General features: G+C 42.9%; 1 protein-coding gene and 1 non-coding gene across 6 annotated transcripts in view; both read left to right on the top strand.

Annotated features, from left to right (window-relative positions):
- NMNAT2 (nicotinamide nucleotide adenylyltransferase 2) overlaps positions 1 to 24,455 on the top strand; it is a 219,724-nt gene that overhangs the window by 75,078 nt on the left and 120,191 nt on the right. The window lies entirely within an intron of this gene.
- Positions 21,965 to 22,037, top strand: TRNAG-CCC (transfer RNA glycine (anticodon CCC)). Its single transcript has one exon. It is a non-coding gene; the product is annotated as a tRNA-Gly (tRNA).

Genomic DNA, 24,455 nt, shown 5'->3' with positions numbered 1-24,455 from the left:
GGAGAAATAATACCATGTTTTTGGACTGATGGGAATCAGCCAATGGATATGAAGAACTAGTGCAAGGAAGAGAAGAGAGAGATCTTGGAAGGATGTCCTCGAATAGGCGAGAGGGGCTGGGTCAAGGTGAAACAGGGGAGCTGGCTTTGTTTAGGAGCGCCGGAAGTCCACCCATCAGAGGAGGAGAGGAAGTGGAGGGTACTGAGTCACCGTGCCAGTGGGTAGACAGACTGCGGGTGGAAGCGTGGGAAGCTCTCTTTTGAGAGTTTCTGTTTTCTCAGTGAAATAGGGAGAAAGGTCAGGTGGGGAAGGAAGTGCTGAGAGAAGAGAAATATGCCAAAGGAGCAGGGACAGAACATGACTGAGGTGGTAGAGGTATTTCTCTACGGACTCTGGCCCTGCGCTTGTGTGTGAGAGAACTTCATCAGTGCTATCTCTGTGCCAAATATCAGATGTCTCTGTCCCTCCTTCGCGATTACTTAGTCAGATTTTAATGGATTCTTAGGCATAAGTTTTTAAACTTTAAACTTCCCTGTGCATCACTTGAATGATTCCAATTGTAGGAGCTATCAGAACTGTCATGTCTCTGCAAAAACTGACTTCATAAAAAGTAAAAAGAAAAAATGTTACGCTCTGATCCAAGCTGACCTTTCAAATGTTCCAAATTATACACAGCATCACATGGTTTAATTTATCTTTCACATCATTAGTTAGGGAGCCCATCTTGGCCTTGGAGAGGAATTCTTTATTTCCTTTGTTTTGGATAAATGTCCTCTCCTTTACATTTCTCCCTGCCAAAGTGACTTTGGTTTATCTGGCCAGGCATTCCTAGCCTGAGTTATCTTTTTTTTTTTTTTTACGAATTCTTAAGAGCTGCCTCGAATGACTGCCTTTTAGAGAGCAGCCAAGAGTCTTCAATTTTAAGTATAATTTGTATAACTACCATGAGAATCAAGCAGCTGACAAGTATTTGTGAGGCAATTATGATGGACTAGCCGAAAACCATCCTGTGCTCTTATCACGGCTCTTATGCACTCGGCATTAACAACCTGCCAACAAGGGCAGAATGGGATGCTTTCTTAGGCTCACTTCAGTTCAGTTCAGTCACTCAGCTGCGTCTGACTCTTTGCGACCCTATGGACTACAGCATCCCAGGCTTCCCTGTCCATCACCAACTCCCCGAACTTGCTCAAACTCGTGTCCACTGAGTCCGTGATGCCATCCAACCATCTCATCCTCTTTCGTCCCCTTCTCTTCCTGCCTTCAATTTTTCCCAGCATCAAGGTCTTTTTCCATTGAGTTAGTTCTTCACATCAGGTGGCCAAAGTATTGGAGTTTCAGCTTCAGCATCAGTCTTTCCAATGAATATTTAGGACTGATTTCCTTGAGAATGGACTGGTTGGATTTCCTTGCAGTCCAAGGGACTCTCAAGAGTCTTCTCCAGCACCACAGTTCAAAAGCATCAATTCTTTAGTGCTCAGCTTTCTTTATGGTCCAGCTCTCACATTCATACATGACTACCGGAAAAACCTTAGCTTTGACTATATGGACCTTTGTTGGCAAAGTAATGTCTCTGCTTTTTAATATGCTGTCTAGGTTTGTCATAGCTTTTCTTCTAAGGAGCAAGTGTCTTTTAATTCCATGGCTGCAGTCACCATCTGCAGTAATCTTGGAGCCCAAAAAAATAAAGTCTGACACTGTTTCCACTGTTTCTGCATCTATTTCCCATGAAGTGATGGGACCAGATGCCATGATCTTCGTTTTCTGAATGTTGAGCTTTAAACCAACTTTTTCACTCTCCTCTTTCACTTTCATCAAGAGGCTTTTTAGTTCCTCTTCACTTTCTGCCATAAGGGTGGTGTCATCTGCATATCTGAGGTTATTGATATTTCTCCCGGCAATCTTGATTCCAGCTTGTGCTTCTTCCAGCCGAGCATTTCTCATGATGTACTCTGCATAGAAGTTAAATAAGCACGGTGACAACATACAGCCTTGATGTACTCCTTTTCCTATTTGGAACCAGTCTGTTCCATGTCGAGTTCTAACTGTTGCTTCCTGACCTGCATATAGGTTTCTCAAGAGGCAGGTCAAGTGCTCTGGTATTCCCATCTCTTTCAGAATTTTCCACAGTTTATTGTGATCCACACAGTGAAAGGCTTTGGCATAGTCAGTAAAGCAGAAGTAGATGTTTTTCTGAAACTCTCTTGCTTTTTCAATGATCCAGCAGATGTTGGCAATTTGATCTCTGATTCCAATGCCTTTTCTAAAACCAGCTTGAACATCTGGAATTTCATGGTTCACGTGTTGCTGAAGCCTGGCTTGCAGAATTTTGAGCATTACTTTACTAGCATGTGAGATGAGTGCAATTGTGCGGTAGTTTGAGCACTCTTTGGCATTGTTTACCAGGTTGTTTTTTTTTATTTTTTTTTTTCACTCTTTGGCATTGTAGCCACCTCATAATAACTGGGCTTCCCAGGTGACACAGTGGTAAAGAATCCACCTGCCAATACAGGAGACACACACATGCACAAGACATGAGTTCAATCCCTGGGTCAGGAAGATCAACTCACTCCAGTATTCTTGCCTGGAGAATCACATGGACAGGGGATCCTGGTGGGTTACAGTCCATGGGGCTGCCAAGAGCCAGACACGACTAAGCGACTGAGCATGCATGCACTTATAAAACGGAAAAACTTGAATTCAAATTCAGGTCTTTGTGGGTGGCAGAAAAACAAAAGAGAAAAATTCTTTTAGTTCTCATGCTTCCTTCTAAGGATATTGGATCCTGAGGGACCACAGGTGTGAAGAGGTAAACTGGAGAGCCTGAATTTTTCAGGGCCAAGTGGCAGGGTAGAGTCTGGGAGGAAGGACACCTGGGAACCTGCAGTGATAGAGGTAGCGGCCTGAGAGGGTGGCGGGATGACCAGTTGGCAGGCCTGGAGCTCCCTGTGGACAGAGATGCGCAATGGAGATTTGAAAAGGGACAAAATGCTATGCTCCGTGTGAGACTGTGTCTATCCTCCACCCCCAACCCACTCCAGCCATACCCTTTCTGCTCCTTGTACTTTATGGCATGTGCTCGCTTTAGGGGTAATGGAATAGTATTGATACGCGAAGTCAGGATTGGTTGGCAAGAATAAAAACTGCCCAACAAAGATCTGGCGAGCATTTCCAAAGTCCATTCTTTTTCAAATATTCATGAGTATTTACCAAGTTCTTTTAAAAGTGCCAAGCCTTGTTCTAGCATGCCAGAAATACAGTGATAAGCAAGAATGACGTCTCTGCCCTTGTGTAGCTTATATACTACTTGGGGAAGACAAACAATGTAAAAAAAACTAACAAAATCCAATAAAGAAAAATAATTAGGAATTATTTTTAAAGTGTTGGATATAAATCTTCCTAAAATACTTTTAACATGTGTTCACTTTATTAAAAAGAGCCAGTTGAACTGAGGACTGATGGTTTGTGATATTTAACAACATTTTATTGATTAATTACCATGTGCAAAGTATAGTTTTAGATACTATAGTAAGTGAATTGAATATGGATCCTCAAGGAGCATCTGGTTAATGGGGGAGATGTGACAGGCTTATTAATAATTTTAAAAGTAATGAGGTACCTAAAATGCTCTGCATCTTCCAATACAGCTGGTAGCAGTATATTTCTTTAGGATCCTGAAATTAGTCCAGAGTGGGAAGAAAGCCCTGGATGGATCCCACTCTGTTCCCTCACTTGTTGTCTCTCTTCATGCTTATTGTTTGTCCCTTTCTTCACCCAAACAAATGCACGGGCCTCCATACTGCCCAGTTACCATCTGTCATCCTGCCCACAACCGATTTCTTTTTTTTCTGGTAGTCCAAAGGTGGAAAAGCATAACGGTCAAGTTCATATTTTCTCAGTTCTGTTACTCGTAGCCCAGGCAGTGTGGGTAAGTTACTTACACTGGGTTTTCGTTTCCTCATTCATAAATTATGGATGACACTGTACCTGCTTCATGAGATTCTTGTGAAGATCAAATGAATTAATCTGTGGGAAATAATTAATAGAGTGCCTAATGCATAGCAAATTTTGTATTAGAGTTAGCTATGATCGTTCTGGTGTTATCTAAGTGCTTGTTATTATTACCTGGACTGACCTCACTCACCTTCAAGACCACTCCTGCTGAGAATCTACCTCTCGACTCCCAACCAAGCAGAGAGGCCACTGGTGCAGAGCCCTTGGGATCTGGATTTGGGATTACAGAAAATAAGCCTCCTTCTATTCAAGTGTAGAATGATACAGAGGTATTTGAGATGGACCTTGGAAAGGGAAAAGATGTAGACGTCTGGCAATGGTGGGGAGCAGGAGGGGAAAGCCATTATAGTCAGAGAGGACAACGTGAGCAAAAGAACAGAAGCTGAACCTTTGGAACTGGCACTGAAATGCTGGGTGGTTTCATTTGTCTGGACATTGAGTGGATGAGGCAAAGACTGAAAGACAGATGTGGAAACATGTAAGATCAGTTGACCAATTGTGGAGGCACGTGAATGTTAAGTTGTTGGTGTTCGATTTACCCTATAGGCAAACGGGAACTATTGTGGACTTTCAGGTATCCAACTTTGTCCTCTGCTATCCTGTAGGCATATAGGTGTAAGAGTTGTTTACCCCAATGTTAAACGAGCCAAAGCTACTGCAAGCTTTTGAGTTTACTAATTTTTTTTTTTACTACTTGTATTTATTAGATATTCCACAGGGACTGGTCAAGAAAGCCTAAATGAATCATTTATCCCAAATCAAGGGAATTCCATATTTTCTCAATAAGAAGATACCAAAAAACAGGGTTTTCCCATCAGAGAGAGTGATACATTTACTTTTAGGGCTATAGATGACATTTAAAGTAATGTTTAATTCATGTTATATTTACTCTTGAAGATTCAAAGTATATATTCTATGGCATAGTATATAAGTTTATAAATATTGCCTTTCTTCATGTACATTTCATCAGTTTTATTTAACTCATTGCAGATATCAGCATCAATGTCTTTGTCATTGCTGAAGTGAATTTTTGAATCATCTAATAGTTTTTCAGAGCATAATATTTTCACATTTGTTTAAGTTGTTTGATATAAAGCCCTTTTTGCTTGTGTGTATAATAAAATTTTATCCTAAGCTATGTGCCTATTTGCATAAGAACGGTTTGGATTTTTCATTTTTTCTATTGCTAGCTGTTCATGATCTCCACAAATGACTACATATTACCTGGATGTTTCTTAATTTTTAAAGAGTTTTGAATTTTGTGCAAAATATTGACACTGTAATATCAAGTGAAAAAGGTAGGATATGTAATTATGTAAATATAGTATGACTTCACCTATGAAGAAATTATATTCAAAACAACTATATTGCTTTACTTTTTAAAAATATTTATTTATTTATTTGGTTCTACTGGGTCTAGGTTGCAGCATGCAGGATCTTTTAGTTATGGCATATGAACTCTTAGTTGTCGCATGTGGGATCTAGTTCCCTGACCAGGGATTGAACCCTGACCCCTTGCACGGAGCACAGAACCTTAACCACTAGACCACCAGGGAATTCCTTTTGTCACTTTCAAAAACTGATCTTAAAAAACTTCATGTACAACATCCAACACAATTTCATCAGATGTTTTGTATAAACACCAAGATTTAGCATGAAAGTGGAAGTAAGTGAAGTCACTCAGTCATGTCCAACTCTTTGCAATCCCATGGACTGTAGCCTACCAGGCTCCTCCGTCTATGGGATTTTCCAGGCAAGAATGCTAGAGTGGGTTGCCATTTCCTTCTCCAGGAGATCTTCCCAACCCAGGGATTGAACCCAGCTCTCCCGCATTGTAGGCAGATGCTTTACCATCTGAGCCACCAGTTTGTGGTTATTTTCATGAGAAACACTGGTTTGGATGAAGCACATCACTCAGTCATGTTCGACTCTTTGCGACCCCATGGACTGCAGCATGCCAGGGAATCAAGATTGCTGGAAGAAATATCAATAACCTCAGATATGCAGATGACACCACCCTTATGGCAGAAAACGAAGAAGAATTAAAAAGCCTCTTGATGAAAATGAAAGAGGAGAGTGAAAAAGTTGCCTTAAAACTCAACATTCAGAAAACTAAGAGCATGACATCTGGTCCCATCACTTCATGGCAAATAGATGGGGAAATAATGGAAACAGTGACAGACTTTATTTTTCTGGGGCTCCAAAATCACTGCAGATGGAGACTGCAGCCATAAAATTAAAAGACACTTGCTCCTTAGAAGGAAAGTTATGACCAACTTAGACAGCATATTAAAAAGCAGAGACATTACTTTGCCAACAAAGGTCCACCTAGTCAAAGCTATAGTTTTTCCAGTAGTCATATATGGATGTGAGAGTTGGACTATATAGAAAGCTGAGCACCGAAGAATTGATGCTTTTGAACTGTAGTGCTGGAGAAGACTCTTGAGAGTCCCTTGGACTGCAAGGAAAACCAACCAGTCCATCCTAAAGGAGATCAGTCCTGGGTGTTCATTGGAAGGACTGATGTTGAAGCTGAAACTCCAAAACTTTGGCCACCTGATAGGAAGAACTGACTCAATGGAAGAGATCCTGATGCTGGGAAAGACTAAAGGTAGGAGAAGATGGGGATGAAAGAGAATGAGATGATTGGATGGCATAACCAAGTCAATGGACATAAGTTTGAGTAAACTCTGGAAGGTGGTGATGGACAGGGATGCCTGGCATGCTGCAGTCCATGGGGTCGCAAAGAGTTGAACACGACTGAGTGACTGAACTGAACTGAACCTCCCTCAAGGGCTTCCCTGGTAGCTCAGCTGGTAAAGAATCTGCCTGCAATACAGGAGAACCCGGTTTAATCCCTGAGTTGGGAAGATCCCCTGGAGGAGGGCCTGGCAACTCACTCCAGTATTCTTGTCTGGAGAATCCCCATGGACAGAGGAGCCTGGAGGGCTACAGTCCATGGGGTTGCAAAGAGCAGGACACGACTGAGCAACTAAGCACACAGCACAGCCTCCCTCAATAGGACAATTTTAATGTTCAAAATACTTGAAACGGCCCCTTAAAATATTAGAGATTTTGTGAAAGTTTATACATGGGATAGCCCTTTCTTTCCTGAGGGAATTTTTCTGGACAACTTATGTTTGCACATATGTGATCTCTTCTCTTCCATTGGCAATGTCTAGTCTTGTTATCCCTTTCCTCCCAGCCTAGTTTTTTGTTCTTTTTTTTTTTTTGGCCCTGGGAGAGTATAATTTTTGCTTAAAGGATAGTCCTTTAGGTAACAAAATGTTATAGCAGAATTAAACAAACAGAAAAGAACACAAAAAGTTTAATTTCCTACTACAGTTCTCCCAGTGGGCTTCATGGGTTCTCCTAAAGTCCCTTCCTCCCCAGAGCTGCCCTGACCCAACAGCTCAGTGTCCCTCCTTCCGTGCTCTCAGCGACCTTGGGGCCCTCTTCAGCTGGCCTCATATGCACCTGTTTACCGACACTAGGTGTCCTGAGGGCAGACTCTTAGATTATGCTTTGTTCACTCCCTCAGTTCCTGGCACAGTGCCTGCAGGAATGAATGAACAAATAACCACACAATCTTCTGTGATAAGGAATCATTCCAGTATCTTAGAGAGTTGGTATAAATTTAAAATGATGCCATATGCAGACTTTAATATTTGTTGATTCCAACTATGTGCACACATTCAGATAGTTCCCATCTGTTGCTTAAATGTATGGGTGGCCAAATCTCATACATGAGGTGATGAAAGGAGGACAGGCATTGCCTACAGCTTAAATGTGGAGGCTTTTCTGGAAAAAAAAAAAAAAAATCCAGGCTTAGTCTACTTTTTAAAATTGTGTGACTTTGGTTTTGTGATGGCTCCGGGTCACCATTATGTTTTCACAGAATATGTCCAAGTCCAGCATTTCTGAAGACTGGTAATCTGCTTTGAGTTTGTTTTAGCTCAACTAGACCTTCGCCCGCTCAACTAGACCTTCAACCTTCCAAGGCTGTCTTTCAAATCATTAACTAGCTGGTGGATGGCTTTCCAGGAATTTCTGGTGTCTGTGAGTGATAGGCCATTGCTTCAGCCAATATCAACCGTTGTCAATAACACATTTTCCAGACACACAAGAATACATATACTCATGTATACCTATGGCCATTGATTTTAGCAGTATTTTTTGTTATGTCTATTCCGTATTTTGCAATAGTCTTGGTTGCCGTTCATATATAGCATCTTGCCTAACACTCTGTGTGCTCATACCTGATGACTGATGGGGCACCAAACATACCATAGATACTGACCTTCAATGCTTTTCCTCATGTTCTTATTAATCTTTCAGCCAGGAATATCAGCAACTCCTACTGTAAGGCAGTGAGAGGCTTTCACTCTCTGGGTGACCATGTGAGTTGGGAAATTATTACAGGGTCCAGAGCAATCATGATTAGAACATAATGACACAGAACCTGAACTTTGAAATCACATGCCTGGTTTGATTCTTGGCTCTGCCATTTACCAGCTATGCATTTCAAGCAAGACTCTTATTTTCCTGTGCCTCAATTCTTCCATCTGTTAAATGGGTATATAATAGTTCCTATTCGTAGGAATTCTGTGGGAAGTAATGAGTTAACATATGTGAAGTACCACACATAGACTGCTATTTTAAGTGTTAGTTATTATCGTTTTACTTTTAAAAATTGAAGTAAAGTACTGCTGAGTACCGAAGAATTGATGCTTTCAAACTGTGGTGCTGGAGAAGACTCTTGAGAGTCGCTTGGACCACAAGGAAATCAAACCAGTCAATCCTAAAGGAAAGCAACCCTCAATATTCATTGGAAAGACTGATGCTGAAGCTAAAGCTCCAATACTTTGGCCACCTGATGCAAAGAGCCAACTCATTGAAAAAGACCCTGATGCTGGGAAAGATTGAGGACAGGAGGAGAAGGGGGTGACAGAGGATGAGATGGCATCACTGACTCAATGGACATGAGTTTGAGCAAACTCTGGGAGATAGTGAAGAACAGGGAAACCTGGTGTGCTGCAGTTCATGGGGTCACAAAGAGTCAGACATGACTTAGCAACTGAACAACAACAGCTAGCTATTGTTATTATATATGCTATTGGCTCTGGTTAACTGTAAAGGAACTGACTACCATGACAAGCCCTGACTGGGTTATCCCTCTTACTCCCACCAGAAAAGCAGGGGTTAGTTTGGGGCTGGGAACTTGTGCTTTCTCTGCTGGCTGAGGTTGGGAGAAGGAAGACACCAGGCCCTGGCAGTATTTCCGGAGCAGGAATCATGCGAAAGCCTGTCCCTCATTCATCAATATAGTCAATGTCTCTCTCACTCATTCTCACAGCTAATTCTTTGACCCTTCCTAGAGATTTCCCAGCATAGGGCACCCCATTCCATCTCTCGCTCTCATAATGATTGCTCCAGGTCCTCTCTCTCTCTCCTGGACCAAGGAAGAAGCTGCCTCCCCGCTGCCCTATCTACCTCCCATCAAAGCTTCCCATCTAGTTCTCACACTGCTTCTAAAGTGATCTTTCTAAAACACTTCTCAGGGACTTCCCTGGTGGCCTAGTGACGAAAACTCCACCCTCCCAATGCAGGGGACCCAGATTTGTTCCCTGGTCGGGAAGCTAGATCCCACGTGCTGCAGCTCAGACCCAGTACGGCGACAAAATAAAAGTATTTTTTAAAAAATAAATGAAATCTCATTATGTTTCTTCTCTGTCGGATACCTCCAGTGGCTCCCTATCACCTGCACAGTGATGTAAGAAGACACCATGTAGCTTTCAGAACTTCCTGCCACGTGGCTAAAGGCTCCTTCCCCTTACTCCTTTCTTGCTCACTTTCCACTCCAGCCAAACTGAACCAGTGCCTGTGTCTTTCACGTAATTCTTTTACTCAGACATTTTCTTATCCAAATTGCCTTTCCTGGTACTTCGATCCTTTCAATTCCATCTTTAACTTTTAAGGTGAGATACTACTTTTTAAAATGAGACTTTTTCTCTTAAGATCCCTCATCCTTCACCCCACTATCCCTCCAGTCAGATTTTTTTTATCCTCTCTCATACTCCCATAATAATTTGATTATATCTCTATGATAATGCTTAGCACAGACTGCCTTGTGACATTTAGTTTTACTTTTGCTTATTTCAAAATTGCTTTCAAATGGCTAACAATAACAAGATGGTAATACTTGCCAAAACTCATTGAACAGTGCACTTAAGATGGGTTTATTTTGTTACATGCAGATTATACCTCAATAAATTTGATTTTAAAAGATAAGTACAGTAAAGGCATAGCAGAAGAAAAATAAACATGGGGAAATTGGGATGATGGGAAAATAAAATAAATTCAGGGGTAAAGTTAGTACAAAAAAGCATGCTATCAATTTCCATGGGCTTAAATTTGCCTCTGAGCAAATTTCCCAGAAGCCAAAAGAAGTAGAGAATTTTGACCAGAGAAATAGAGATTTTCCTAGTTCTTAAACCTAAAAAAAAAATCTCTTTCAGGGGACCCTATGAAGAGAATACTATGTGCTCTAAAGGATAGGTTTCTCCACAATAACCCTATGTTAAACCCAATAAGGATTTTTATAGGGCCGTTTCTTATAACATCTCTAAGTTCAAGTTGCTGGCAGAACATCAAAGTACGATTAAGAAAACAGTTCCATAAGGAACTAAAATAGTGCCTCTCAGGAGCACAACTTTCTAATGGTTTGACTAGATTAGGAAATAAAATTTAAAATAGCTATAGAAATGAGTAGGCTGCTTATCCTTCAAGAAATTCTTTGAATTGATATGAATATATCATGCGTATATCTTGTTAATATTTGAGAGTTCAAGGCTGTAGGATGTGTGGCCAGAGCCTAGAGTGCAAGTACCTTCTGTTACCAGTCGAGAACAGATCTTTGTTTTTGAAGATCTGTTGCCAGATGCATACACATTTATACTTGTTATGTTGTTGAAATGACCCCTTTACCATTATGCCATGTCTCTCTTTATCTGACAGTATCCCTTGATCTGAAGTCTACTTCATGTGAAATTGATATGGTGACTCCAGCTTCCTTTTGGTTATGTTTGCATGTGTATCTTTCTCTATCCTTTTACTTTTAACCTGTGCTTTTATATTAAAAGTAGGATTCTGGAAGATAGTATAGAATCTGGTCTTTTAAAAAAAATCCTGTCTGATAATATCTGCCTTTTTAACTGGTGTATTTAGACCATTCGTGTTTAATGTGGTTATTTATATGGTGGGACTAAAACTTACCGTCTTGCTTCTTGATTTTTGTTGTTCCAATTATTCTTTGCTTACATTTTCTTTTTCTACCTTCTCTGTGTTTAATTAGAATTTTTTTTTTACAATTCTACTTTTATCTCCTTTATTGATGTATTATTTATTTTTGTGATTATCCTAGGGTTATAATACACATTTAAAAATAATCTGAGTCTATCTTAAAATAACATTATACCATTTCAAGGGAAATGTAAAGACCCTCATAACACTATATTCCCAACTCCCTCTTCCCATTCTTTGTGCCATTGTAGTTATATTATTTCACTTTAACCTATGCTGCAAACATATAATACCTTGCTACTCTTTTTGCCTTAAACAGTGAGGTATCTTTTAGGAAATTAAAAATACGGAAAATTTTATTTTGCTTCTTCATTTCTTTATTTAGATTCAAATTTAAGAACTATATTATATGTCTTCTGCTTGAAGATTTAACATTTCTTTTAGAGTAGGTCTGCTGATAGTGAATTTCCCAAGTTTTTTTGTTTGTTTGTCTAAGAAATTCTCTTTTTCTCCCTCACTTTTGAAAGCTATTTCTGCTGGGTTTATTTCTGCTGTTTATGCATTTTTTTGTGTGTTTCAGTTTGATAATTCCTTTTGACCTATTTTCAGGTTTACTGATTTGCTGATTCTTCCTTCAGCTATGTCAAGTCTACTGATTAGCTCATTGATAACATTCATTATCTCTGCTCCTACATTTTTGATTTTTTGTATTTTCATTAGCTCTTTCTCATACTTTTCAACCTTCTAGTGAAATTATTTATCTGATTTTCCATGTTGTTTGCTTTTTCCCAATAGAACCTTTGGCATGTTAATCATGGTTATTTTAAATTACTGATCTGATAGCTCCAACATCTGTATGATTTATGAATCTGGTTCTAATGATTGCTTTTCTCCTCAGGCTCTGTTTTTCTTTGTCTTTTTGTGTGCCTTATAATTTTTTTGTGGAAGGCCAGATGTATATAGTACAGAAGATAATGAGATGAGTCCAAATACTTTTTAACATTTGGAGATGACCACTCCTTTCCTTTTAGCCCTTTGGTGCTGGAAGTGCATGTTAATCTAGTTGCAGTTGGGCTGTGTTTGAAGTTTGCTGTTGCTGTGGTTACCCTTAGTGCACTAAAATCTTCAAATTCCTCTAATGATGACTTCTGTTTATGAAGTGAAGTGAGCTCGCTCAGTCGTGTCCGACTCTTTGCGACCCCATGGACTGTAGCCCACCAGGCTCTTCCATCCATGGGATTCTCCAGGCAAGAATACTGGAGTGGGTTGCCATTTCCTTCTCCAGGGGAACTTGCCGACCCAGGGATCAAACCCAGGTCTCCCGCATTGCGGGCAGGTGCTTTACCCTCTGAGCCACCGGGGAAGCCTGTTAATGGTATAGACTAATTTACAAGGTTTTATCCAAGTCTGTTCTCTGCTGCACTTTTAATCTTTCTGATTGGATTTGCGTCTCCATTTCCACTGCTACTCAGAGAGAATCTGCCTTTTGCAGCCTCCCAGCTGTATGCCCGTGTTGTTTTTACTTGATACTTGCTAGTATTGGAGAAGGAAATGGCAACCCACTCCAGTGTTCTTGCCTGGAGAATCCCAGGGACGGGGGAGCCTGGTGGGCTGCCGTCTATGAGGTTGCACAGAGTCGGACATGATTGAAGCGACTTAGCAGCAGCAGCAGTGTGGAGAAGATAGGTGTGGGAGAGGCTGTTCTCTTATGTTCTGTCTCAGCTGTAGGCAGGCACTATCAATCTGGAACTCAGGATGTGGCTTTCTCAAGTATTCTTAGCCTCCCTCCAAATGCAGGGTTGTAAACAGCATGCATTTCTGCCCCTTCATTCCAGGTAGAGCTTTTCTTCTTTTTCTTCCCCCTAATCTGTTACTTCAGCTTCAGTAAGTTTCCACCAGTGCTATCAGACTATTGTTCTATTTTCTTTCTTCCTGAATATTTCCTTCCTTAGAGAGCAGAAGGGAGATGGAATTTTAACACTGACTACTGTTCTCTCCCAACTAGCACCATGAGGTGAACTTTCTCCCTGATCTTTGCTGAAAACCTTTGACGGGATTCCTGGAGGAAAAGTTTGCAAAGAGAGCCTTATTTTTGACAGTCCACTGAACAGAATCAGACTCTTCTTATGAAAGTTTAGGTTTCCAAACAGTTCTCAGCCTGAAGTTAGGACCACTGTACCCCAGCATGCAGGGGACTGATGGAGCCCCTGCAGACAGGGCCGTGATATTTCTTGGAGAATGTCTTCCATGGTTTGTCTTCAGTCTAGGCACCACACAGTCAAACGCACCTGCAACTTTATGAAGTTCAGTATGTTGGATCCCAGGTATGGATTTCATGAAGCAGCAAAATTAAAACAAAAATAGTTAGGAGGATCAGCATGAGGTTCTCAGCCTTTTCTTTTTCAGACCAAATAGCACCCATTTACTATCCCATTATTTCAGTGTGAAAGGATGTTTAATGTCCACTCCCTTCCCACAGAATGTACTCTCGGAGTAATGAACAGTCCTTTTATTTGGAGTAAATTTAGCCATATTAAAAAACTCAATAAAGTGAACTTAATTTTTTATCTTTATCATTATAGACCCGGGATGCTTAGTTGTGGATCAGCTCAAGCCCTCACACTCATGGGTTTGCTGTGGAGTCTGGCTGCCTTGTCATGTAGTTCTGTCTTCTGTATTTCTGTTGTGACTTCCTGGAAAGCAGAGTCATGTCACAGTCACCTTTGTTTTTCTAACTTGACCCTCAAATATAGCCCACTTAATAGGTGTTCAGCTAATAATAATGATTAATATTAATTATTAACTTAATTATTAATACCACACTATATTATTGCACATACATATATATATATGTAGCTAATAAATGTTAGCTGAATTGCTCTGACAATCTGGCATGCACCCCACCCTCCCGCCACCACTGTTTAGGTCATCTTCCAGGATCTCCCTAATCCCACCTGGAAGCATAGGAATTTACTTTTATTTTCTTTCATTTCAGTAGCATTTAGTAAGTACCCACTTTGAGAAAGGAGTTTCTTTTTGGATGCTGTGGGAGATAAAAAGATAAATAAATTGAGATAAATAAAGCCTTCAGTGGTTTATAATTATTATGTACACAGGTATTTATAATATTAAGCAGAGTGTGATCAATGACCTAATTATGAGTACAGGGGGGCGTGGGAATTGAGCAGAAATTGTTCCTGCGGCCCTTTACTCAGAATATTCTGAATGGCTGCTTGATTCTATTCTTACGGTGGAGGGAGGAGGATAAGCATGCACTTTGCTTTCAATGGACAGTAGTGAAGAAATACTGCCCAGTCAGGAAGAAAGAACAGAGGGGTGTGGAAAGAGCATGACGGTCCAGGAGCTCGGAGAGGGGAACAGCTTCTTCCTGGGATGGACGAGTGGCAGGCGGTCAGAGAAGTGATGAATGCTGCCCAGGGGAGAAATGGGAAGGTTTCTTAGAGAAAGTGGGATGAAAGAGTTGTCCTTGAGGCTGGGTAGAACTCAGGCGTATAGGTGTGGGGGAGGGAACAGCCTGGACGAGGGCTTAGAGAGGGAATGTGCTGGTGTGTGGAGGGAAAGGGGCGGAGAAGACATGCCTGGAGAGCCTGTAAGAATTAGCTTGTGCTGGACTTCCCTGGTGGCGCAGTGGATAAAAAGCCACCTGCCATTGCAGGGGACAGCGGGTTCGATCCATGGTCCAGAAAGATTCCACATGCTGGCGAGTAACTAAGCCCACGCACCAGGACTGCTGAGCCCGAGCTCTAGAGCCCCTGAGCCGGAACTACTGAAGCCAGCGTCTAGAGCCTGTGCTGGGCAATACGGGAAGCAACTTCTGTGAGAAGGATGCGCACCGCAGCGAAGAGTAGCCCCCCACTCGCCAAAACTAGAGAAAGCCCGTGCAAATCAGTGAAGACCCAGCACAGCCAAAAATAGATAAATAAATTTTTAAAAGTCTTTTTTTAAAGATTAGAAAAAAGAATTAGGTTGTGCTGGCACAGAGCAAGTACTTAATAAATAATTGTCAAATGATTGTATAGGTAAATGGCAGCATCAGACATGGGGTATGGTTTTGTTTATTTATTTTGGTAAGAAATGGTAAAGTTTTAAAAAGAAGATGATATAATTGTATTATGATGATTGCTCTGTGGAGAACAAGGTCAACCAAGGGCAGGGGCATGATCTAAGAAACCATGGTGATTTTCCTAAATGATGGACTTCGTGCCCTGGCCCTCACTTCCCATCATCCCAGAAAGCCTGCTTCTCTGACTCTGTAAGAAGCCAGGCTCCAATGCTTCCCTCTTCTGAAATATTTGTGGGTCAGTGAATTCAACACTCAGGTTACATGCAGAGTGTGTTTAAACACACACTGGGAACATCAACACATATCCTATTCATAAGGAGAGGAATAAGGTCTCCTATTTGTGCTAGTGTCAAGGTTGACATGGCTCCCAGGAAGGATCTGGGGAGGAGACATATAGTGTGGCTGTCAGCCCTGAAGTTTGTGGAAGCCTCTAGAAGTCCTGGGCTTGGTGATTCTGGTCCTTGCTTTGCAGAGGGAAGATGGAAAACCACCTGATATTCCTCTTTTCATACTCCTCGTCTGTTCCATATTGACATCAATAAACAATGAAATCACAGGATCCAGATTAAGTAAATCTATTTTCCTTGCATGTGGTACAACACAGTTTGAAAATAAAAAAACAAATCAAATGCTCTGGAAACAAAATGAATGCAAATTAAGCCCCAAAGAAATCTGTCAGCATCTGAACATTTTATTTTGCTTTCTTCTCCCCTTTAAATTAAACCAACACCATTTTCCAAAGCTCAAACATGAATCACAGCCCCTTCTGGGATGAATGATTCTGGCTGTGGCCTAGTTTAAGCAGATGATCCCCGACAAGTTGGGGGAACGAGGCTCTCCTCCATGAGGTAGGAGTGTTGAGGATACATCCTCTCAAGGGCAGAGAGCCAAGCGTGCAAGTGTCCGGATGAGGATGCCTGGAGCTGGGATATGGGGATGAAAACAGAACAAAAAAGTCTTTATTGAATTTGTTACAATATTGCTTCTGTTTTATAGTTTTTGGTTTTTTGATACTAAGGCATGTGGGATCTTAGTTCCCCGGCCAGGGATTGAACCCCGCACTCTCTGCATTAGAAGGCAAAAAGTCTTAACCACTGGTTAAGTCCCTAAAATTCTTAAATGGTGTCATAGTATAAGATTCCGAGTGTGGCCTTAAGGTTAGAGAGAACTGGTTCAGACCCTCATCCCTATACAAATGTCCTTGGGAGGAGTTAGTTAACATATTATTGACCAGGGGATTTTTGCAGAAACTAACACGTGTAGTGTTAATATGTCTCCAGTCAATAATGTGTTAGATTCTTTGAACTGGTTTCCTTCCCTATAATTTGGGGACAGTAACATCCAACACCTGGAGTGTTGCATCAGGATTATATGATATAATACATATAATGTATTTAGCAAAGGGGCACATGGTGAGCACTTAAGTTATTATTGATAAAGAGTAAAGTCCAGTTATCTCAAAGAAGTCAGAAGTCTGAGAATAAGCACAGGCACTTGAGGATACTTGTTCTTTCCACGGTGACTCTGGAATTTCATGGCTGTTCTGAAGCTTTTCCCCCAGGGGTTGCAGAAGAGGCCCAGAGGGTCAAGAGGGCCCAGGTAGGCCAGAGAGACGGCTGCCCCACGGCAGTCAGACCCTGTTACCGCTGTGCTCATTCTCTGACCACTGCGCTCCTGGAGGGAGGAGAGGGGAGAAGAATCTGGTGGTGGGTTGCTGCTGCTAAGTCGTTTCAGTCGTGTCTGACTCTGTGTGACGCCATAGACGGCAGCCCACCAGGCTCCCCCGTCCCTGGGATTCTCCAGGCAAGAACACTGGAGTGGGTTGCCATTTCCTTCTCCAATGCATGAAAGGAAAAAGTGAAAGTGAAGTCGCTCAGTCATGTCCGGCTCTTTGCAACCCCGTGGACTGCAGCCTACCAGGCTCCTCCGTCCATGGGATTTTCCAGGCAAGAGTACTGGAGTGGGGTGCCATCGCCTTCTAAGCCCACCTGAAGAGGTCGTTTGCAGTTCGGCCCCACAGATGGGACTGCAGGTGCCTTCCCCAGAGACAGTGCTGATTTTTAAAGAGAGGCAGACATTTCATTTGGCAGTGTTTGAACTTTTCCTTTCAAGCGTTCCTGGAAGTGACCATTTGAAGAGCACAGTGAGGTGAGCAGGGAAGCCATCTTGGCTGAAGGGGATGCCCAGGCTCCCCTCATCCAACCTAGAGCCCAGTGCCTCAGGAAGCATCCTAGGCACTTTGGTCCTGTAGCTCTGTTTAGAGCCTGTCAGCTCCAGGGATGGGACATCTGGGCCTGGACTGGGGTTCCTCCCTGGGGTTCCTCATGGAACCCAAAAAATGAAAGACATTTGTACTCCCTGGTTCACAAGGAGAATGAATCCCCGGAGGGTCTCTCCCACCTCTGGAACCTGCGGGATTAAACTTTGATACTCACTTCTGCCCCATTTCCTAGGCTGAGCTGCTCAGATGGCATCAGGGCCAGATTTTTTTAGAAGTCGTCGAGCAGGGGTCCCCAACCTCCAGGCCGCATACTGGTACCTCCTGATCAGATCAGTGGCGGCATTAGATTAGGGATAAAATGTCAGATCAGCAGTAGCATTAAATTAGAAACTAAGTGCACAATAAAGGTTGTGCCCTTGAATCATCCCGAAACCATCCCCTCCCCGGCCCTGACTCCGGGTCCATGAAAAAAGTGTCTTCCATGAAACTGGTCCCTGATGCCTAAAAGGCTGAGGACTGCTGTGACAGAGTGTCTTATCCTTATAACAACATCCCTTTAAACCCAGCTCTTCCGCTTGGTCACTTTCCAGGATCACACTTTGGGATTTTCATTTCCAAAATCTCCTCGGAAAGTATCTAGCTGTTAAAGGATGGGGGCATTTTTACTGTTTTGTTGGCAGAAGCAAAACATTGAAGAAGAGGACAAGGGACCAAGCAATTTTGCAGCAAGTTACTGAATTTTAGTCTTACTAAAAAGTCTGTTTGGAGGCACAGGAAGAACCTGGCTTTCCATCTGCTGTTTCGCACAGGTGGCTCCACGCAGACAATGTTTCATTTTCTGTAGCTGCAGGCCCAGCTTTGTCCTGTCTCCCTTTCCCAGCTCTGTCCTGGAGCCTCGTCTTCACTCCCTCATTTAGTCTCCTCCACCCCGACCTCCCTGTTCCCTTCTCCTTGACTTTCTTCTGTGGCTTTCCCTAGTGTGGAGTTTATTTCTCTATCATCATTGTTTCCATTGCTGCCCTCTTTCTTTTCTGTGTCTCTGTGTTTCTGGTTTGCTAACTCTCTCTCTCCTATTTTTTTTTCCCCACTAACCAATGCCTAGCACCCAGTTCCTTGAGAAACATGCCTTTGTTTCTGGAACCCCTTAGCTGTTTTAGATGTTCTGAAGCCGCCCCTTGTTTCTCCAAAGAAGCAGGCATAGCATGTGGAGCTCATTTTTTTTTAAGAGAATTTTTTAAAAGAGCCATCTCATTGGTTCTTTTTTTTTTTTAAAAAAAAAAAAACAAACATATTTACTTATTTGGCTGCGTGGGGTCCTAGTTTCGGTACATGGGCTCTCTAGTTGTGGCACACGGGCTCAGTGGATGTGGTGCACAGGCCTAGTTGTTCCATGGTTGTGGGATCCCAGTTCCCCGATCAGGGATTGAACCTGTGTCCCCTGCATTGCAAGGCGGGCTCTCCACCACTGGACCACCAGGAAGGTCCCCATGGCTCACTTTTTGTTTCTTTAATAGCATGGATCATTGCAAAGAAGAGAAGGAATTTGGGGGGCACAGCAGCTCCCCCTTTCCTTGCCCTCCAGCTATAGGCAATCTCAGCAGAATTTAGATCACCCCAGAGTTTCAGACCTTTTAAACTAGTTAGATTTACTGTTTCAGGAAGTTTGTCTCCTGCCTCAGGTGACTGAAAGCCATCAGTCAACCCTCTCTCCAAACTTTACTTTTTTTCTTGTGGAGGGCATGGGGGAATCCACCCTGAAATATTTGTCCTGGCAGGTTGCTCTTCCTAAGTAAAAACGCACTCTAGAGTCTGTGGTCAAGTGATAGGTATTGTCTCACTCACTGATTCAGTGGGCGTTTCCTGCACACTCCTGTGTGTCTGGCACGCTGGGGGGCTCTGGGGAGCCAGTGGGGAGTACACTGGGCCCTGCAGGAGCTGTCCAGCCTGCCTGCTGGCCAGGGAGATGGGAGTTCAGGCAAGGATTTGGTCTTTACAGCATCAGTTTTATTGTGAGCCCACCAGTCCCATTGTTCCAACTTTCTTGCCAATATTTGAGATGAAAGAGGTGGCACATTTTTTCTGGGGCATTCATTTCATGCCCCCCTCCAGGATGAACAAGTACCAACCTTTCCTTCCCCTCAACCACACCTCTTCCTCTTCCTCACGCTTCTCTTCCCCGTGCCCTTGGTAACTTGAACAGCCAAAGACTGGCCAGACTCCAGCACATTCATGGAGGCTTTTCCAGTTTTCTTTTCAAGGAAGGGTGAAGTGGTGAAGAAAGGGGGACAGAAGTTACAATGACTGAGCTTCCTGTCTGTGTCAGATTCTGTGCCTGATGGTTTTCTAAATTCATTTCCTTTAACCCTTATTCTCAGTCTACCTATAAGGTAGATAATGTCATTCCCACATTAATGAAGAAGAAATGGAAATTCAGAAAAGGTCAGACAGATTGTCCAAGAGCAGATATTTAATACATCACAGAACTGTTCCTGGAACCTAGATCTGTTTGAATCCAAAAGTCAGATTCTTGCCACTACAGCTTCTGTGTGTGTGTGTGTGTGCGTGTGTGTGTGCGTGTGTGTACATGTATGTGTGTGTGCGTGCGTGCACATGTGTGTGGTGGAATGGACTGGGAGAGGATAAATTGGACGATAAGAATCATCCCAGTTTCTTTTTTCTCCCACCTTGAGTCTTGAACCCGAAGAGTATCCTGCTGCTCTTCTTCTGATCAGGGTACAGCCACGTGTCATGGACGATTGGGACATTGAGAAATGAGGTATCTGGCTGTCTCCCCAGAGGGACTTCTATTCACTTTCACGTGGCGCTTAATGGGCTCCAGAACCAGGCTGCCTGCTCTTCCGTTTGCCAGCTGTTACCTTGGGCAAGTGACTTACACTGTCTATGCTTTAGTTTCCTTTTCTGTAAAGGGGGTAATAATAAAAATACTGTCCTCATTTCTAGAGGTGTCAAATTCATAGAGACAGAGGGTACAATAATTTTTGCCAGGGAGTGGAGGAAGGAGGGGAGTGGGGAGTTGCTGTTCACTGGATATAGAGTTTCAGTTTGGGAAGATGAAAAAGTGCTGGAGATGGGTGGTGAGGATAGTTGCACAACAATGTGAATGTATACTAAATCTCTCTGAACTTAAAATGGTTACAATGATTAAGTTTTATGTTACGTATATTTTACCATTAAAAAAAAAGGTACCTTCCTCAAAGGATCTGAGGGGAAACTGAATGAGCTGGTGCTTGTTTAGCACTTAGAACAGAGCCCATATAGTAAATGCCTCATGAACGGGAGCTCTTACATGCCCCAGCCCTGGCCTTTTCCGGGGAGGTCTGCAGAGCCAAGGGCAGAACCTTGCAAGCACACGCCTGTGACCTGGCTCAGGATTGTGGTGAGAAGGGGATCTCACACCCCGTGTCTGGAGCAGTTTGTGGTTCAGGACAGGGGCTGGTGACTTCACCTGTTAACGGAAGAGCCCTCGCTGCCCAGGTCAAACACCAGGATTATAAATGGAACACTGCTTACTAAATTGCCCCATTTTACACAGACTCACGCCAGGAGCTGCAGGCTCTGACGCGAAGCTGAATTTGATGGTTGAGTTAGAACAAAAGAATTACGAACCCAGGCATGAAAACATTCAATTAAATGGCATCAACACAGTATGTCTGAGAAGAGAATGGTGTTTTAATGTTTTCACTGGGCTTGCCCACAAATATTTATGGAGTGTTCATAGTGAAGGGAGAATGCAGAGCGCTCAGAGCAGAGAACAGCAGAGTGGTGCGTCGTGGAGCAGAGGGAGAGCAGACGCACCCTGGACCCCGTGTCCTGCTGGATCTGGGGACGGGCATCCCTTCAGACTCCTCACCTGTGACTGTCCCCAGACATCCCAGGTCACTTCAGAACAGTAAGGTTTGTTGTGTGGTGTACAGAGGCCTCTGGGAGCGCAAGAAGGAGCAGACAACCCAGGCCAGGGCAGGGAGCCGTCAGGAGACGAGGGCCCCTTCCTAGCCCAGTGCAGCCACCCTGCTCCCCGAGTTCTGAGCCCTGCACAGACAGCTCTCTGCGGAGGGCCTTCAGCGCAGGGCCCTAAGGTTTCCCATCTGTTCTAGTGCTTCCCAAGCTCTCTGTGGTGAAAGGCCAGGTTTATGTTTTGTTTTTAATTTCCAATCCATTGTTTATAAAATACCATAAAGGTTAATTAGTAAATGTATTTAATAAGTGAATAATACATTAGACAAGCGAAATAAGAAAGAAAGAGTACACAATACAAGGCCACTTGTAAAATTTGGATGTCCAACAGACGTGGATGTCCCTAGTTAAATTGCTGTGAAGGGACTTCTCTGGTGGTTCAGTGGCTAAGACTCTGCACTCCCAGTGCAGGGGGCCCAGGTTCAATCCCTGGTCAGGGAATTAGATCCCACATGCCGCAGCTAAGCATTAGCATGCCACAACTAAAAGACCTGGCACAGACAAATAAATAAATAAATAAAATTTTTAAAGAGAGGTTAACTCTGTTGGGAGTGGATCTCAGAATCCACTCAAAGGCACTGAGAAGTTTCTGGTGAATAACGAGACTTCGCACGGATCACAGGAGGAGGCAGGATATTTTGGCTAAAATTAACACACAAAAAGGCACAAAGGTCTTCATGCCTGTTCAGATGGCTATTATTTTTTTAAAAAGCAACAGAAAATAACAAGTGTTGATGAGGATATAGAGAAATTGGAACGCTCTTTGGAATTGCACTGTCGGTGGGAGTGTAAAGTGGTGCAGCCGCTACAGAAAATGGTATGATTCCACTTGTAGGTGTGTACCCAAAGGAGCTAAAGCAGGAACTCAAACAGGTATTTGTACACCCATTTTTTTTTTAATGAGAACAAATACTAGACCCTTTGTACCAAGAGTATAAATAGCTACAATTTAAGAACATAAGAAAAATAACCATGTGAGAAGCTTAATTTCCGGGGTTGTAAGTTCCTTCCAGGTGGCGGATCACAGGGAGAGCTATAAAAGGAAAAGAAGGACTGGTGCTCTGTACACCCATATTTAGAGAAGCATTTTCAAGACCAAAAAGGTGGAAGCAATCAACATGCCCATTAGTGGACAAATTGTGGTGTATACATACATACAGTGGAATATTATTCAGCCTTAAAAAGACATTCAGACATATGCTACAGCATGGATGAACGCTGAAGACATGGTGAAATAAACCAGTCACAGAAGGACAGATGTTGTATGATTCCACTCTATATGAAATGCCAAGGGATCTCCCCCACCCAGGGATGGAACCCAGGTCTCCCACATTGCAGGCAGTTCCTTTACTGTCTGAGCCACCAGAGAAGCCCATATATGAGGTGCCTAGAGTAGTCAAAACTATAGACAAATAGATTGGTAGTTATCAGGGGCTGGGGCAGAGGGGAATGGGGAGTTTCTGTTTAATGGGCATGGAGTTTCAGCTGGGGAGGGTGAAAACATTCTGGAGATGAGTGGTGGTGATGGTTGCATAGTGATCTGAATGGTCTTAATGCCACTGAACTGTACACACTTAAAAATGGTCAAAATGGTAACTCTTATGTTATACATATTTTACCACAATGCTTTGAAAAATGCATGAAGTTACAAATGACACAGCATGTTCAGAACATGGCATTTTCTGCACTTCACTGGCTGGACCCTGAGCTATAAGGAGGGAAGAGAGGAGAGGTGGGAGGTGAGATTCCTCTTGCCTGCCTTCCTCTCCATCTGCTCACTCCTTTTCCTCCCTACCTGAGCTGCCAGGTTCTAGGAGATTCGTACCTCGTTGGAGCCACTTCACCTTCATCCACATCTGGACTTATGCAGAAATGGATGTGGTCCCTCCACCTTCCCCGAAGGTGGAAGGCTTGTAGTGGCCTCTTGGTGCTAAATCCCGTGGACTTTTCAGTCTTCTTGACACTACCGATCACACGCTTCTCGTTGGAACTCCCCTCTCCAGAGATCTCTTTGCTGTCACTCTTCCGGTTTTCCTCCTCCTTACTCTGTTTCATCTCAGTGTCCTCTGAACGTTTCTCTTTCTCCGCTTATCTTTTCATGAAGATATCCCTCCCAGGGTTCCATCTTGGGTTCTCTCCTCTTGCTGTCTCTCATTCCCTCCTGCTGTCATTTACCTTTCAGCGACTCCCAAAGTGGGGTCTTTATTCCAGGCCTCTCAGCACAGAATCTGGGAATGCGTCTGACTCGAGTGTCTCTCCATCAACTCACACTGCATGTATCAATGGCGCTCTCATCTATCCCTGCGCCCACATCAGTCTCTCCCCTCTCTCCCCTCTGACATCTCCTCTGTTACTCTCCATTCAGTTCTCTCTCCTGGTCATGTGTAGAGTACTTTTCCTTTCAATATTAATAATGATAATACTTTACAAGGCTATTATTTTGGGCCACAGCGTGCTCTTTGAAGGCACATCTTGGAGTCACTAACATAACACAGTGCTCAGCTAGCCTGTTGCATAGTAGTAAGATGAATGAGTAATAACAATGATAAAATCTAATGCTTATATGGTGCTTAGTATGTGCCAAGCACTGTTCTAAGCACTGCTCATATAATAACTCACTTAATTCTAACAGCTGTAATATAGCTACCATGATTCCATTTGCAGATGAAAAGCTGGGGGTACAGAGAGGTTATGTGACTTGCCCAAGGTCCCCAATTTTAGAAGCTCAGTACTGAATGAATAAATGAATGAAAACTTACAAGGGAGAATAAATCAATGAGGCCAGAAGGCTGGGTTAGGGCATATAGTGGTACTGTGTGCCACGTGTTTAGTTGTTAGACTGGGAGGTATTTCTTGAGG

This window comes from Ovis canadensis, chromosome 12, assembly GCF_042477335.2.
Source record: "Ovis canadensis isolate MfBH-ARS-UI-01 breed Bighorn chromosome 12, ARS-UI_OviCan_v2, whole genome shotgun sequence".
Classification (NCBI taxonomy): domain Eukaryota; kingdom Metazoa; phylum Chordata; class Mammalia; order Artiodactyla; family Bovidae; genus Ovis; species Ovis canadensis.
This window is presented reverse-complemented; position numbering and strand designations above follow the sequence as displayed.